Source organism: Nycticebus coucang, chromosome 21 (genome assembly GCF_027406575.1).
Source record: "Nycticebus coucang isolate mNycCou1 chromosome 21, mNycCou1.pri, whole genome shotgun sequence".
Lineage (NCBI taxonomy): Eukaryota > Metazoa > Chordata > Mammalia > Primates > Lorisidae > Nycticebus > Nycticebus coucang.
In genome coordinates, this window is record NC_069800.1 from 50,959,493 (window position 1) to 50,974,412 (window position 14,920).

The 14,920-nt window shown below is 48.7% G+C and overlaps 1 protein-coding gene and 1 long non-coding RNA gene across 5 annotated transcripts in view; one reads left to right on the forward strand and one right to left on the reverse strand.

Moving 5' to 3' along the window:
• Window positions 1-10,234, reverse strand: part of LOC128573568 (uncharacterized) — a 34,199-nt gene extending 23,965 nt beyond the window's left edge. Inside the window, exons 1-3 of one of the 3 annotated variants that reach the window (XR_008376482.1) lie at window positions 9,901-10,234; window positions 8,127-8,246; window positions 5,367-5,505 (exon numbers count right to left, since the gene is read on the reverse strand). This is a non-coding gene — a long non-coding RNA (uncharacterized LOC128573568). The remainder of the gene's footprint in view (window positions 1-5,366; window positions 5,506-8,126; window positions 8,247-9,900) is intronic. The other 2 variants (XR_008376481.1, XR_008376480.1) reach the window with 2 other exon arrangements.
• Window positions 1-14,920, forward strand: part of HNF4A (hepatocyte nuclear factor 4 alpha) — a 68,567-nt gene that overhangs the window by 24,149 nt on the left and 29,498 nt on the right. The window lies entirely within an intron of this gene.

A 14,920-nucleotide genomic window follows, 5' to 3' on the forward strand; every position in this document is an offset into this window, starting at 1 on the left:
AGTCACGACTCATTGGGTTTGTCTGACTTTGGTTACTATGACCAAGCTTACCAAGTGGCCTTCAGCACCTGTTCTCAGAGATGAGAGTCTGGTCCACCAGGGAAAAGATGGGTCTGACAACACAATTCTGATAAGCAGACATGTCTCCCAGGCAACAACTCAAGATTTCTTTTGTTTGCTGGTGGAGGCAGGAGATACTGTTATATCCTAAGTGGTTTCGGCTAAACTCTGTGGTCAGTTTTTGTCTATTCCCTGAATGAAGACGAGGCAATTTGGGCCTTGGTCTGAGCTAGAGTTTCATTATGTCGCTAGTTTGAAAAGATATTCAGGGGAAGGTATTGGAAGGAGGGGAACTCAAGGGCAGGGTCCTGGTGAGTTGGGATCCTGGTACAATGCTTGGTTACTTGGTTACCAGGAGGCTTCCTGGAGGAGTTTTCTTTTTCTTTTCTTTTTTTTTAAGAGACAGAGTCTTTGTCACCCTTGGTAGAGTGGTGTGGCATCACAGCTCACAGCAACCTCCAACTCATGGGTTTGGGCGATTCTCTTGCCTCACCCTCCCGAGTAGCTGAACTACAGGCACCTGCCGCAGCAACACCCGACTATTATTTTGTTGCAGTTTGGCCGGGGCTGGGTATACACCCTCAGTATATGGGGCCAGCGCCCTACTCACTGAACCACAGGCGCCGCCCCCCTGGAGGAGTTTTCAAAGTAGGGTCTGAGGGCCTGTATCATTCCACCCCAAGGAAGCTCATTAACTACCCAGTGCCTTGCCCACTGTTGATCCTGGCCCCTGAGGTAGGGTACCACTCATCTGAATTTGTATTAATGGCCCCAGATGATTCCTATGGACACTAAAATTTGAGCAGCACTGAATCACTGAGAGAAAATTTCTTGTAAGTTTAGAGGGTTCACATAGTGATTCTCAATGGGGGATGATTTTGACCCTCAAGGAACATTTTTAGTTGTCTGGGACCCATTGTCACACTATGGGGTGGGGAAAGTGTTCCTGGCATCTAATGGGTAGAGGCCAGAGAGGCTGCTAAGTGGCCTGCAGTGCACAACACAGCCTCTCCACAACACAGAATGGTCTAGCCCAAAATATTGGTGGTGCCACGGTCAAACTGGCAGTTTGGGTCCTTCTAAATGTAGGAGCCCAGATGATTTTAAAATCTCTTCATTTATTTTACTCTCTACAATTTCTAATAGAAGCCTAGACTCCTTTCCACTAAGCACCTACTCTGTACGAAGTGTAAGCACTTTATATGCATTATTATCCATTCCTCCTCAAAAAACCTTTTCAGTCATTCATCCAGCAAATATCTATTAAGTACCTACTATGTACTTAATTTTAAACTGTTCATGATGTGGAGGGTACTCTGGGGAATATAACAGACAAGGATCATCTCCCTCACAGGGGTTGAAGTAATGGAAATAGATAATATACAAGTTACTAATCACATGTCTAATTTTAAATTGTGATAAATATTATGAAGAAATGACAAGTATAGGGACCAAAAATAAAAAGGTGAGCAGTGGGGAGAACCTATCTAACCAGGAAGGAGAGTTTTCCCAGAAAAGGTGACAATTAACTTTTTTGCCAGTGATGCAAAGAACCAAGGAGGCATATTCCAGGTAGAGGGGAGAGGATGTGCAAAGGCCCTAAGATGGGACAGAAAAACTAAAAGAATGGCAGAATGGTTGCTGCCAATAGGGGTGAAGGCAGTGGAACGAAATGAAGTTGGAGATGTACGGATATAGAATCAAGGTCACGTACAGCTTCACAGTCTATGGCAGGAATTTTATGAGGTTTATTATGAATGCACAGGAAGTCACCAAAGTTGAACTGGGGGTGGGATCTGATTCAATGTGTGTTTGTGCTAGATGGCTCCTGGCCCCGGAGTGGTACAGCCAGAGTGGACAGAGAAGAGGAAGGACTTTTGTAGACTCGCAGAGATGATGGCAATGTGACAAAGGTGGGTGGGTTGAAGATGAAGAGAGGATGACAATTCCAGATGACCGTCGGAAGAGGCAAGAACTTAATTCTGATGAGTCGGGGTGAGAGGGAGGGGACAAGGACGGTGACTTGCAGGGTGTAGGCTTGAATCAGGGGGCGGTGGTGGAATATGACACGTAACTATTACTCTTATTCTCTTTTTAACAATTGAAGAAAGGAAAGTGAAGCATCCTGCTTCACCAGGCCAGCATATGGACTCCAGTTGAGGTGTGTCTAACCCAGAGGTCATACTTTTCCCTCTCTCCTGTACTCATACATTAGGTTTGATAATGGGGGGGGGGGAGTAATGTTAAATAATAGTAATGTCATTACAATGTCCCTAAACGCTAATGCAAGCTTCTACATGGAACTCTTCCAAAGCTTGGGACCGTCCTCAAAGGTGTCTGCACATTGAGACAGTGCTGGGAGCAGATATTTTGTCATTAGTGGAATGACAGCAAGGTGCTGGCCTTGGGAATTGGTTTTAAAATCCTGCGTTCTGATAGGTGCAGTGCCCAGGCAGGTGTGTGATTGGAGAGAAGTTCGCCTAAGTAACTAAATCGAACGAACTGTGATTGGTCATTATGCTAGCTGGATTTGAAGAGCCATAGTCTGTGATTGGTGGGATTGTAGGGCGGCCTTTGCTGTGACTGGTAAAACCTGTGAGGCTAAGTTTTTCAGCGCCAGTTCCTACATTGGCCACTAGGAGGAGCCCAGGAAGCGCAAAGCTCGGCAGTGCCCAGCAACTCGGCCGCCTCCTCCTGGACGCCCTCCGGCTTACGGCGGTGCGAGGTCTGTCCTGAGCCCTGGGGCAGCTGCGGGACAGAGGAGGGGTGGGGAGGTGTGTCAGGGTTCCCAGCTATGACCTGGGTGGCCACGTTTCTCTGCACAGTTCCTTTGGCCTCTTCCTCTGGCTCCCAGCCCTGCAGAGGACATTGGCTAGCCGGAGAGGTGGGGCTGCGGGTTGGTAAAAGTTTGTGAAGGCCGGGGTCCAAGTTTTAAAAGTGAGACTCTTCTCAGCTGCGCCCTCTGCCAGTCACGGAGTCATTCCCAAGTTTAACAGCCTCCCCTGATATCCTTTAGGACGCAAAGGGCTTTTCGGAGGTAGCATCTTATTGGAGCTTAGAACAGTCCGGGCAGTTAAAGGCCTCTGGATCAGGAGAGTGCCCCGTCCAAAGGGGCACCCTGCCCATCCCCTGGTACGTTTTCCTTGTCTTCATTGCACTTTACCACTATTTGTCATTTACTTCGTCTTTTATTTATGTACCTTTTGCTGTCTGTCTCCACCCTGCCTGCTCTGGCAGAGAGGGAGTAGGGTTGCCAGATTCACCTACTTTCATGTGAATTTGAGATAAACCACACATTTTCAAAATATATGTCCCATGGCGGCGCCTGTGGCTCAAGGAGTAGGGCGCCGGTCCCATATGCCGGAGGTGGTGGGTTCAAACCTAGCCCTGGCCAAAAACCACAAAAAAAAAAAGAAAATATATGTCCCATGCATTATTGGGGATGTACTTTGTACTAAAAAAAAAATGTGCATTGTTTATCTGAAATTCTTATTTAACTGGGCATCCTACATTTTTCTTTGCTAAGCCACAACCCTGTGAAGGGTTGGCATTTTGTTGGTTGTGTTCACTGCTGCATTTCCCACAACATTCCAAGTTGAAGGTGCTCAATCCATCTTGAATGTTTGGATGGACAGACTCCTTCCTTCCTTCATTGTTTCGTCTGACCTATTTCTAAGATCCTGCTGGGTCCTGAGAAGACTGTGGTAAATGGATGCAGTCCCAGTCACCAGTCACCAACATCTCACTAAGCTATGATGACAAAGCTTTGGGAGATGTGAGGGGACAGAGGAGGAACCCCTACTTCACCAGATTTAGCAGGACTTCCCAGAAGAAGATGACTAAGATGAGAACTGGAGGACACGGAGGCAGAGAGAGTGGCGTTACAGCTAGGGGCAGGAGAGATGGTGGGGTTCTGGAAGCTGCAGGTGGCTGGGGAGGATGGATGCGCAAGGTGGACGGGGCAGTCAGACAGAGCTGAGCAGGACACGCACATTGTTACTGCCGGCCGGTCAGGCAGGCACAAGTGCGAGGCCGTGTTGTCATTAACGTGGCCGTCATATAGGTGAGGAAACTGAGGCATAGAGCAGCGAAATGCTTGCCTAGGCTTACAGTCTGAGAGGGAAAAGCCAAGCTTCATACTCAGACAGGGTAGACCTTGAAGACTGTATCCTTCTAGAAAAGCCTCTGAATGAAAGATTAGAACCCCATTTGGAGGATGGAGAAACTGAGGCTCAGGGAGATGGCAGGGCTCTTCCTGTGAATGTCCAGTTCAACAGGAGAACACTAAGGCAGTGCCCAGGGTATGGTTAGTCTCAAGCCCTCCAGAGAGGCAATGGGAGAGCCGCAGGACCCAGGAGTCTAGGCCACTGTGTCCCCCTAGCCTAGGAATCCATTGGGTGGGGTCTCTGGGAGCCCCTTGCTAAGCCCCGTGGCTAATTCCTTGCATGGGTCCTGGACAGGTCTGCAGTTTCCATGGAGACCGCCTCCCACCATCCCTGAAATCTCATTGTGACCAGTATTAAGGGATTAACTCTGCCCGGCAGTGCTCGCAGGGTCTGGGGTGCCGGGGGGCAGCAGGAGCTCCCTCGAGGATGAAGAAGTTGCCCACAGTGCACCAGGAGGAGGATGTCAGACTGGGGCCAGGGCTTCCCCCGGGACCCACCAGGTATGGTCCTGATTTCACATCTGCCTGGAAAGGATGGGGTGGCAGGAGAGAGACACAGAACCGAGGGGAGGATGCCGGATTTGGGGGCAGAGTAGAGAACTGGTGCCCTCGGCTCCCAACCCAGGAAGGCCAAGGGGTGAATGACATTCTGATCAAAGCAGGATCCAGGTACCTGCAACAAAGTAAGGCGGGGTGGGGGGGGTTGGGGGAGCTATAGAGTCTTTTAGGAGTACACCAAGGCTGCCCAAAGACCAACTATTTAATCTTTTTCATTTTGCATTGGAGAAACTGAGGCACAGAGGAGGAAAGTGATTGCCCAAAGTCAGTGAGTCAGTGAACTACAGAAGGTCAGGAATCTAGGGGGAATGCAGCGGTTACCTGAGCAGCAAACATTGGTTAAAAACTCATTGCTAGGGGCAGCGCCTGTGGCTCAAAGGAGTACGGCGCTGCCCCTATGCCGGAGGTGGTGGGTTCAAACCCAGGCCCGGCCAAAAACTGAAGAAAAAAAAAAAAAAAACTCATTGCTTGGCTCAGCAATGTAGCTCAGCGGCTAGGGCGCCAGCCACATACACTGGAGCTGGCGGGTTCAAACCCAGTCTGGGCCTGCCAAACAACAATGATAACTACAAGCAAAAAATACCTGGGCATTGTGGAGGGTGCCTGTAGTCCCAGCTACTTGGGAGGCTAAGGGAAGAGAATCACTTAAGCCCAGGAGTTTGAGGTTGCTGTGAGCTGTGATGCCATAGCACTCTATGGAGGGCGATATAGTGAGCCTCTGCCTAAAGAAAAAGCAATAACAAAAAAAAGTCATTGCTACTTCCGCTTTAAATTCCAAATCCTCCTTCCTGAGCTGGGGTAATGGATCCCCTTAGTCTCCTCCTACTGGGGCTGGTCCCATCAGTCAGGCTTCCCTGTCCTCCCTGCCTCTCCTCCTCCTCCTGACCCCCCCTGCCAACCATGCACCCTGAGGCTGACAGAGGGTTCCAGGCAGGCTCCCTAGTGCTGGAGGACATAGCCACCAGGCCCTGACTTGTCCATTCAGGGGCCATCCCTTCTCTGAGTCCCTATCTGGATAACTCTGGACACTTTTTGTTCCACACTTTAGGAGGTTTGGGGACCCTGACAGCACACTCCACCTCTTGCCCTAGGAAGGCCAGGTCTGCCCAGGAGAGAGTTAAGCTAGGTTCCAAAGCTCTCTGTGCCAGGCTTCCTGGAGATGCCACGTCAGTGCAGAGGGAAAACACTGGCTCTAGACCCAGGTGGAGATAGTTCAAATACTGTTGACCTGGCTCACTGAGAAAATGATGTTCCCTCTCTGAGCCTCAGTTTCCTCACCTGTGATGGGGGACAATACTCTTTCCATCCTCAAAGCTTGCTCTCAACTTCTGTGGAAATATCTCTAAGCTGTGATATCACATCACCAGAGCAAGGGGTAGAACAGTGTAAGAAGCAGGCGTAGAATGTGTGATCCACGCTGCTTCGTCAGGAGAAAGAAACCTTGGAAGGTACATCAGAAAGTGAGAGAAGTGGTTTCCCCAAGGAAGAAGGGGAGAGCAGTGAGAAGAGCTGGGTGGAAGCAAGCACGTCTCCACGTGTACCTTGTTATATTTTGATATTGAACCACGTGAATGTAGAACCCATTCAGAACGAAATGGAACAATTTTAATAAATTAGGTAAAATATCAAATAACAATCACATGTACCTTAATAATGTGACAGGCATGCAGCCAAGAGTGAAACCCCTGTAGAAGGAATTGGCTTCAAGGAACAGAGAAAGCCTGGCTCCAATCTTGACCTAGAAGGGGCCTTTGTTTTAAGTCAATATTTTCTTGCAAATAGTAACAATAAAAATGTTGGGGGCGGCACCTGTGGCTCAGTGAGTAGGGCACCAGCCCCTTATAACCAAGGGTGGTGGGTTCAAACCCGACCTGGTCAAACTGCAACCAAAAATAGCCAGGTGTTGTGGTGGGCGCCTGTAGTCCCACCTACTCGGGAGGCTGAGGCAAGAGAATCGCCTATGCCCAAGAACTGGAGGTTGCTGTGAGCTGCTACGCTACAGCACTCTACCAAGGGTGTTAATAAAGTAAGACTCTGTCTGTAAAAAACATAAAAATAAAATGTTGGTACCCCATGATTGCAAGAGGGACTTTACCTAACAATTGCAATCAGTGTAACCTGGCTTATTGTACCCTCAATGAATCCCCAACAATAAAAAAAAAAAAAAAAAAATGTTGGTACCAAAAATCGGGAGCTCCCTACATGCTAGACACAGTGCCAAAAACTGTCTGAATATCATGCCATTTAACCTGCATTTTGATTTTGTGAGGGAGTTATTATTAATCCCATTTCACAGCTAGGAAAACTGGGCCTCACTGAAGTTTTGACTAGTGAGTTGCAGTAAGTTATAAAACTTAGATGCAAATCCAGGCCTTTCCACTTCAAATTTCAAGCCCTCCTACAGTGGCTCTCAATCTTGGCTGTACATCAGAATAATCTGCGAACTTTAAAAAACTCTGATGTCTAGCACCCCCACCCCCAATCCCAGGATTTGATCATTGGTCTATGATAGGGCCTGGGTACTTTTTAAATGTCCCAAATGATTTTATTTCACTATCAGGGTTGAATCTCAGCTTTATGCTAGACAGAGCTTCTCAAATGAGAAACCAAGGCCAGAGAGGGAAATGACCTTGCCCAAGGTCACCTGGTGGTTGGAACCAGAGCTGGGGTAGGGTTCCCAGGAGCTCACATGAAGCCTTTGTGCAAACAAGAAAAAGGTACCCCACTCTGGGCAGACAAAGCCCCATGGACACTTGGCTTGGCAGTTGCAACAAAGACTACACATTTCCACCCCAGTCACTCTTTTGGCTAGAGAACTTTTGTGCAGTGAGCAACCTATACAACTGTATGCAGTGACCCTGGCCTGACTCTCAGGACTTACAAACACTTCACTTTAGTGACCTACGGGGGGCCCTTAAAAACAAGGGGAGACCAAGGGTGGCTTCTGGGATGTGAGCTCATCCCTCACTGTCCAAACCAGAGTCTGAACCAGGCAGGGGCTCCCCATTATCATTCAGGCCCCACAAGGGCTGAGCAGGCCCCATCTAACTCCCAAGGTCACCCCTGCAGATAAAGTCAGGAACATAAACAGGAGGAAGGAACATAAATAAGAGGACAGCAACACACTCAACTAGATGTCACAAGCCACCTGGCAGGAGGCAGCTTGAAGGAAGGCTCCACCCACAAGGGCCCAAGTCCTCCTGGCTTCCTTCCTAATCGTTCTGCAGACTATGCTCTCCACCTTTCCTCCTTAGCCTGGTGGTCAGCATCTCCCACAATGCCCTGCTCTCTGGCCAGAGTGGCTTCTGTGCCCCTCTTTAGGCCACCTTTCCTTGTCACTCACCATGTGGAAAGGCTGGGCAGCCTCGGGGTTAGGAGCACAGACTCTGGCCAGACTTTTGCCTCTTGTTTCTCATCAGTTGTGTGAATTTGGGCACAGTCTCAACCTCTCCGTGCCTCTGGTCTGTAAAGTAGTGATAAAAATATTACCAGTCTCCCAGAGGGGCCATGAGGACCAATGAACGGACACACACAAAACTCCTAAATAGCCGTGATACAAAATGATCATTGCACGTTTCTCTCCATTTCATCCTGTGACAACATGGGAAGTTAGATATTGTCAGAAAGTCCAGGCAGGGTTCTGCATCTTTCTCCTGATGTCCTGGACAGGACATGACCTAGATGGGTTATAACGTGGAGTCTCCAGTTCTCAGCTCATGGCTACTGGTCGCACTCTGGGGCGGGGGGTGCAAGACTCAAGGCGAGGCCAATTCTCCTGACTTGGGCCTTCTAGGGGCTTCTGGGTACCTTTCTGTTTCCAGCCAGCTTGGGAGAGAGGGGAGCACGGCAGAGGAGGAATTTTATAGAGCCGTCTTATTTACAGATGTCCTTCAACACATCACTCAGGTCCAGAGAGAGCCCACTGTTCCTATTCTGGCTGGAGACCCTGGCTACCTGGGGTGACCTTCTGTGCTTGGACAAGTCACTTGTCCCCGACCTCTATCTCCCCATCTGTACAATGAGGGGATGAGGCTGGACCAGGGGGTTTCCAACTCCCAAATGAAATATTTAGGAAGATGAGATCTAAGAATGAGTCTCTTATTGAAAAAGGGTCTGTGGATAAATTCCCTTGGCCCCCGGGAGCTTCACAACCCAGTTTGAAAAGGTCCAGCATGTCTCTTAAAGGTTCTTCCGGCTGTGACACTGCAGGATTCTAGCACCCCAAGCCCAAAGCTGCCGCCTCGCATCCCTGTTTGGAAAGCTCTTCCTCAGATGCCTTTATCTCTCTTTGGTAACAGAGCAAATTTGCTCAGGACCCAGTACAGGGGAACAAGCAGACTGTTGACTCTTGAGCAAAACCCCAGCCTTTGGAGAGCAGCAGCAGAGGCCGTGGGATGTTCATGGGGAGGCCAGTGGCCTCTTGCATAACCCAGGAGGCCTCTTGCCCACCTAGGCCTTTCCAGGGTTAGGGGTGAGGCAAACCGCAAACTCATGCCCAGTTAATTTTTTAAGGCAAAATCAACAGGCTCAGCAATGATTAGCAGGCAGGTAAGTTGGTCTTAATTGTGCTGAGAAGAGGGAGGGAGGAAAGAGGCCTATAGAGGCCCAGGGATGGGGCTCAGTTATCAGTTAACCACATAGATGTTGTTTCCTTCCAAACCCACTGGCCTTCAGGCCCCGAGCTCCCTCATCTTCCTCACAGAAATATTCCTGTAGCAACCCAATAGCCATCAGTCACTGAGGGCACCAACATGCCACCGTCCACAGTGCTGCCAGGGCCCGAGGGGCTGTGTTGAAGCAACGGGCTCTCCTTGTTAAGACAAAGCTCGCTCACCGCCACATAGCCTTGAGGAAGTCCCTGCCACCCTCTGGGGTTTGTGGAGGGACCCAACGTCCACAGTTCAACCTGTGGCCAGCTGCCATTCCCCTGAAGGTCTCAGTATCTCCATCCATGAAATGGGCAGGTTAGCAGAGCCATCCTTTCCAGTTTTGAAGTTTTGTGGGGTCGGGATTTAATTAAGCTACTGTGTCCTGCACTCAGGGTGCAGAGAGCTGTGTGAACAGCGTTTTGTGAGCTCAAGGAGGAGAAAAGATGCCCAGACGGCAAGGGGGCCTACCTGGTGTCTGCTGTCGTACCAGCCAGCGTCAGATGCCAGCTCCAGGGAGAAGCCAGCCCTCTGCAATGAGGGGCCGAGGTCCTGGTGGGTGGATGGGGCTGCAGGGGTGTCCCCCTACTCCCAGACCTTCAGAGCCGCCAAAGGAAGAGGCAAAGCTGGGCCAGCCTCGAGCCAGGTGGCTGTCTGGACTGGAGTTTGGTCAGTGGTTGGGGACCTATATTGTGAGATAGTTAGGACTTTGTCCACAAACTGGAATTTGAAATTTCAAAGGGGCGAAACTGAAGGGCCCTACCCCAGAGTGGAGATGGCTCTTGGCTTCTTTCCCCCACGACTTTTGTTCTCTGTCTTGATAAGTCTCGAGTTTTCCCTGCACCACTCACAGGTGGTAGGTGGGGGAGACAAAGATAGGAGATAGTGGGGTGGTGAGCGCCTGGGTGGCTGGGCGTGTGGAGGATGCCCCTGAACCTGCCTGTGTCCGGGGATAGGGTCCTTCACTTCTCAGGTCCTTGAGTTCCCCAGCGGTACCAGGATGGTAAAGCCGCCAGCCCTGATGCTGCAGAATTCTGATGTTCTTTCTGGATTCCTGGGAATGAGGCAGCACAGAGAGGGGTGCAGCCCTGGAGCTCTAGAGTCAGACTCGGGTTCAAGTGACAGCCCTTCTGTTACAAGCTGTGTGACTTTAGGCCAGTCACTTCACCTCTCTGAGCCTCAATTTTGTCATTTATAAAGTGGGGATGACAGTAATCCCTGCCTCCACAGGCAGATAATATGAAAAGAGTGGAGGTTCTCAAGCATCAGGCTTAGCACAAAATTTCTCCTTAAACATTAGCTCTTGTTATTACATAACTTAAAAGAAAAATAATGTGGTCCATAGCGGCGGCCCCCTTAACCACTGTCCGCAGCAGAGGCACGAGGCCCCCACCTCCCTTCTCCAGGTCTCCATTTCTCCTTCTACAACATGAATGACCCCGATCTCTCGGTGGGCTCCAAGGTCTTCTGTTGTCCCCTAGAAAGTGCTGCCTCGTGAGCTGGGACCTGACTACCCAAGAGTGAGGGTCAGAGAGAAAAAACAGCTGTTAATGCGGTGGCCTCAAGGTCCTTGTTCATGGCTGGGAAGGAAGCCCCTAGGAGCTCTGCTGATTCTGGCAGACTACGTGGCCAGCCTGGAGTCTTGGCATCAACGACCAATGACAAAAATCACTACTGTTGCACTGTATCCCTACATTTACTTGGTCGTTTTGTGTCATTTTACACCTAAACTATGCCTGCGAAGAAGTTTTCAATACAATTTTTCTTATGCTGAAACTCAAGCTGAGAGCGGTAGAACCAGAGGTCACAGAATTTGGTACACGTTCATTAGCACTGCCTGGATTCGGGCCAGATCGGCCTGACCGCAACATCTGTGACTTATGCCCCTAAAGCGAGGTGGAGGGAAGGAGGGCTAAGAAGTTTACAGTATTCTCTCATTGAATCTTCATAACAAACTGCAAGGTAGGCCCATTTTACAGAAAGACAAACTGAGGCTTCGAAAGAATAACTTGCCTTATGCAGACAGCTGGAGAGGAGCCTATTATCGGATGGGCCCAGAATGTAAACAAACATTGGTGTACAGGCCAGAGACCAACCCCCCACTCAGTCTGCACAAAGAAGCTTAATACTTTTCTTTTCCTTTTTTTTTTTTTTGAGACAGAGCCTCAAACTGTCACTCTACGTAGAGTGCCAGGGCATTACAGCTCACAGCAACCTCCAACTCCTGGGCTCAAGCGAGTCTCCTGCCTCCGCCTCCCAAGTAGCTGGGACTACAGGCGCTCACCACAACACCTGGCTATTTTTTAGTTGCAGCCGTCATTATTGTTTGGCGGGCCCAGGCTGGATTTGAACCCACCAGCTCAGGTGTATGTGGCTGGCGCCTTAGCCGCTTGAGCCATAGGCGCCAAGCCGAAGCTTAATACTTTTCTTTTTTTTTTTTTTTACTTTTTTTATTTATTTATTTATTTATTTTTGTGGTTTTTGGCCGGGGCTGGGTTTGAACCTGCCACCTCCAGCATATGGGACCGGCGCCCTACTCCTTGAGCCACAGGCGCCGAGCCGAAGCTTAATACTTTTCATAAGCATAGAGACAAAATCCAGGCCAATGCTTGTGACAGTTGCTCTGCTGCCTGCTGTATTTCCTGGGTGCCTGTATGGAAGCCTCTAAGCACTGCAGGGTTTGAGTTCTTCCTCGTTGTAGAGCCTTGAGATGTTGCTTTCCTTTTTCTCATTAGTTAAAAATTATTTTTTTCCCCCTTGAAGGAAGGGAATGAAATTTTTTATTGATACATAATGATCGTACATATTTATGGGGTACGTGTGATATTTCCATACATGCATACAGTTCGTGTTAATCCAGTCAGGATAATTAGGATATCCATCACCTCAAACATGTATTCTTTCTTTGTGTTTGGAGGTTCTAAATCTCTTCTAGCTATTCTGAAACAGACAATCATGGTTAACTGTCGTCACCCCACTGTGCTATTAAACACTATAACTTACTCCTCTAATCTAACTGTATTTTTGTGCCCATTAACCAACGTTTCTTCATCCCCTGAATGAAACTTTTAAGACCTCCAGATACTATACTAAGCACCTCCATGTCTCATTTTTTTCCACTTCCTTTTTTTTCTCCTTGTACAACATAGGAGGCAAAAAACATTGTACTAATTTGCTTTGTAAGGATTTTTTTTTTTTTTTGAGATAGAGTCTCACTCTGTCCAGCTAGGTAGAGTGCTATGGCATCACAGCTCATAGCAACCTCAAACTCTTGAGCTGAAGCAATTCTCTTGCCTCAGCCTCCTAAGTAGCTGGGACTATAGGCACCCACCACAGTGACCAGCTGTTTTTAGAGATGGGTCTCACTCTTGTTCAGGCTAGTCTCAAACCTGTGATTTTAGGCAATCCACCTGCCTCAGCCTCCCAGAGTGCTGGGATTACAGGCATGAGCCACCACGCCCAGCCTGTCAGGATCCTTTTTATATGTTATGTTAAGGGTCTGTTTGGTATCCCATTGAAACGTTCCTTGCTGCAGTTCAACGTCTGCTTATTTCAGAGACACAGGAGGACTCTTACAACCTTAGCCACTGTTACAGAATATGCAGAATAGTAATTTAAAATTTAAAGTTGTGGCCAGGTATGATGGCTCACACCCATAATCCTAGCACTCTGGGGAGGCCAAAGTGGGAGGATCTCTTGAGCTCTGGAGTTCCAGACCAGCCTGAGCAAGAGTGAGACCTAGAAAAATTAGCCAGGTGTTACGGTGGGTGCCTATAGTCCCAGCTACTCAGGAGGCTGAGGCCGGCAGATCACTAGAGCCCAGGCATTTTCATTGCAGTGAGCTATGATAATGCCACTGTACTCTAGCCAGGGTGACAGAGCAAGGCTCTGTCTCGACATAACAGAGTAAAGTTGTAACATAAATAATTTGAAATGGAAACACAAAGCAAAAAGCCTGAAATATTCTGTGTGTCCTATGTTCTCATATTTATGCAGCTGTCTATGAATGCAAAGACTTGTTCCAGCTACTTGCACTTGTAATCCACAAAGATTCTGGCAGCTGCCACCTCAGTCTTCCCTCTGTACTATCACAGTTTGATTTTTCACAAAAAAAAAAAAAAACAACAAACTATATAGTAGCAACGAACACAAAAAAGCAATAATGACTTGCCTGAGGCCACAGAATCAGTAGATTTTACAGGTGGTGTGTCATTTATATGAAGGATATATATCTAGAAGATATTATTTGGAGTTGGCTAAGGATGGGATGAATTATGTATGTAATAAATTATGCAACTTATAGTTGATGAGTGGATAGATTTTCTTACGGGCCAGGCTGTAATGTGCTGGAACACGAATCTGGAATGTGTCTCATAGTCGTGCGTGTTGTGCGTTTGGTAAGGCACAGTTTTGTGTACTTAGCTCACCGGGCGCAGGGAGTGTGCCTAGCATTATAGTTCTTGTATGTGACAGGTCATGTATATAGCATGGCATGGTTGACCTGAGTTGATTCATTCAATTGAATCTGAGCTGTCATCTGGAGAAAGATGCATTGTTATTCTTGTTACCAATTAAACTCTGACATGCTAATGATCGCATTCCACTTTTGGAAATGTGGTTGTGCGCCTCTTTGGATCAACAAGGCACCATTTATAGAGGATGTGGATTGCTGAATTGTCCTGGACGTATCTGTGCAGAGAATAGCTGTGCATGGCCTGTCATAGCAGTCAGACAGGTAGCAGGGATCTGGGTCGGCCCCCGGAGGCCCTTCCCAGAGCTGCCCTTCACTATCCTTCCATGTTTATCACTAATCATGTCTTCTTTTTCTGCCCAGCTCTGCACTATTCCCAAGGCCAAGGGACCTGGGACCAGTCATTTGTGGGGTTGGGGGGGCCCTCTCTTTTCTTCCCTCCCTTAGAATCTTGTCCTGGTCAACAAACAACTGGGCGAGGATCACCTCTCTTTTTTATAGATGGGGAAATTGAGGCCCTGAGAAGAGATGGGACTTCGGCAAAGCCATTTGAGTAGTGACAGAGCTGGTTCCTAAACCCAGGTCTCCTGACGCCAAATCTAGCCTCTCTCCTCCTCCAGAACAATTGCTCCGTCTTTCCTCCCCCTCAACCCCCAGGAAATAGCACTGCAGGGTTATCTTGGCTCCAGGGGTAGGATAGAGGGAAAAGAATGAAGCTAAGCTGGACAGAGAAAGGGCTCTATGGGAAGGATGGTCCTCGTACCCCTCAGACGCACACGCCTCGTCCCCTCGTTTACCCACTCAGTAATCCACCACCCACTCACTCAGTCATTTACTCATTAATTCACTCTGTCTCTAATGCACTCACTCCTAATTCCCTCCCTCGTCCCTGGCTCTGCTCACTCCTGCTCACGGATGTCATCAAGGCCCTCCCACCGGCCCCTCCAGCTGCAGTAGAGAACAGTCTCAGGCCCTTATACCTCTGTCCTCGCCCTCTACCTACTGTGTCCTGACATTACC